Consider the following 2535-nt stretch of genomic DNA (forward strand, 5'->3'; position numbering starts at 1 on the left):
CTAAACCATTCAAGTGTTGTAAATTGAGGAAAGTGGTGTTCTTTCTTCAAGTTTTGTAAACTAAGATAGTGGTGTGCTATCTTAGGGTGATTGTTAGGAGTTTGTAACAAAGGTCCTAGGGTGGGACTTGTACTTATTCTAACAATAGTGGAAAATCTCTTGTGGTGTGCAAGAGGATTGGATGTACCCTTGGTCATAAGGGGAACCAGGATAATATCTTTGTGTTCTTTATTTTTCTGCCATTTATCCTTTCCATACACTATCTTAAATTAGAAAAATCAAACACTAAATCTCTAAAAACAAGAAAATTTATAAACACCTAATTCACCCCCACTCTTAGGCGCACTTCTGTACTTACAAACTCCATAGTCATGTAATTGTTGTTTGAGCCAGAGAATCTGGGCACAACAACTTCCTGCTGCTATGTATTCAGCTTCAGCAGTACTAAGTGCAACACAAGCTTGCTTTTTGCAAGACCATGATACTAGTGCATTGCCTAAAATATGGCAAGTGCCGCTTGTGCTTTTACGATCCGTTTTGCATCCTGCATAATCTGAATCAGAATATCCAACTAGGCTACATATGCTACCCTTGGGGTACCATAGGCCTACATTTGTCGTTCCTTTCAAATATTTCATAATTCTTTTAACGGCTACAAGATGCGATTCTTTCGGATCTGCCTGAAATCTTGCACACAAACAAACACTAAACATAATATCTGACCGGTTGGCCGTTAGATATAATAAGGATCCAATCATACATCGATATTTGGATATGTCGATTAAGATACCTGATGCATCTTTATCAACATAGGTTCTGGAGCCCATTGGAGTTGCACTTTCTTTGCAGTTTTCCATTACGAATCTTTTGAGTAATTCTTTACAATATTTTGCTTGATTTATGAAGATCCCATTCTCAAGTTGTTTGATGTGAAGTCCAAGAAAATAGTTCAACTTTCCCATCATGGACATTTCAAATTCTCCTTGCATTATAGAAGAGAATTATTCACATATGTCATTACTAGATGTGATTCTTTCGGATCTGCCTGAAATCTTGCACACAAACAAACACTAAACATGATATCTGGCCGGCTGGCCGTTAGATATAATAATGATCCAATCATACCTCGATATTTGGATATGTCGATGGAAATTCCTGATGCATCTTTATCAACATATGTTCCGGAGCCCATTGGAGTTGTACTTTCTTTGCAATTCTCCATTTCAAATTTCTTTAGTAATTCTTTACAATATTTGGCTTGATTGATGAAGATGCCGTGCTCAAGTTGCTTGATATGAAGTCCAAGAAAATAGTTTAATTTTCCCATCATGGACATTTCGAATTCTCCTTGCATTATTGAAGAGAATTCTTCACGTATGTCCTTGTTGGTTGATCCAAATATTATATCATCAACATAAATTTGAACCAATAATGTGTGACTATTTTCTCTTTTGACAAATAATGTTTTATCAACTTCTCCTTTGTCAAATCCTCGTTCACATAAAAAGGTGCTTAATCTATCATACCAAGCTCTTGGAGCTTGTTTTAGACCATAAAAAGCCTTTTTAAATTTGTAAACATGTGAGGGATTTTTGGAATCTTCAAACCCAAGTGGCTGTTTGACATAGACTTCTTCATTTATATATCCATTTAGAAATGCACTATTCACATCCATTTGATATAACTCAAAGGCATGGAACAAGCATACGCAAGTAGTAAACGTATTGCTTCTAATCTTGCTACCGGAGAAAATGTTTCGTCAAAATCTATCCCTTCCTCTTGATTGTATCCTTGAGCGACCAATCTTGCTTTGTTGCGGACAACTATGCCATTCTCATCAAGTTCATTTTTAAGCACCCATTTTGTTCCAATGATGTGTTTATTTCCAGGATTAGGAACAAGTTCCCATACTTGGCTTCTTTCAAATTGATTGAGTTCTTCTTGCATGGCAAGTATCCATTGATCATCTTTAAGTGCTTCACCAATTTTGGAGGGTTTGATTTGAGAAACAAATGCCATGTTTAAGCAAGCATCTTGTAGTTTTAATCTTGTCGTGACTCCTTTATTGATATCACCTATGATGTTATCAATTGGATGATATTTATGGGTTCTCCATTCTTTAGGAAGATCATCATTTTGTCTTTCAATGTTGACTTCACTTTCTTGACCTGGTTGGTCAGTTTGATGGTCTTTGTTTGTATCATCACTTTCAAAAACATCATCATCATAACAATAATATTTTCCTCTTTTATAGGGTTAGTTTCATCAAAAGTTACATGCATTGATTCTTCGACTAATAAAGTTCTTTTATTGAAAATTCTAAATGCTTTACTAGATAAAGAGTAACCGATAAATATACCTTCATCAACATTTTCATCAAATTTTCCAAGGTTATCTTTACCGTTGTTTAACACAAAACACTTACATCCAAAAATGTGGAAGTGAGAGATATTAGGTTTTCTTCCTTTGTAGAGTTCATACGGAGTTTTCTTAAGAATTGGCCGATTGATTACCCGGTTGGAAACATAGCATGCT

This window comes from Cicer arietinum, chromosome 4 (genome assembly GCF_000331145.2).
Source record: "Cicer arietinum cultivar CDC Frontier isolate Library 1 chromosome 4, Cicar.CDCFrontier_v2.0, whole genome shotgun sequence".
Lineage (NCBI taxonomy): Eukaryota > Viridiplantae > Streptophyta > Magnoliopsida > Fabales > Fabaceae > Cicer > Cicer arietinum.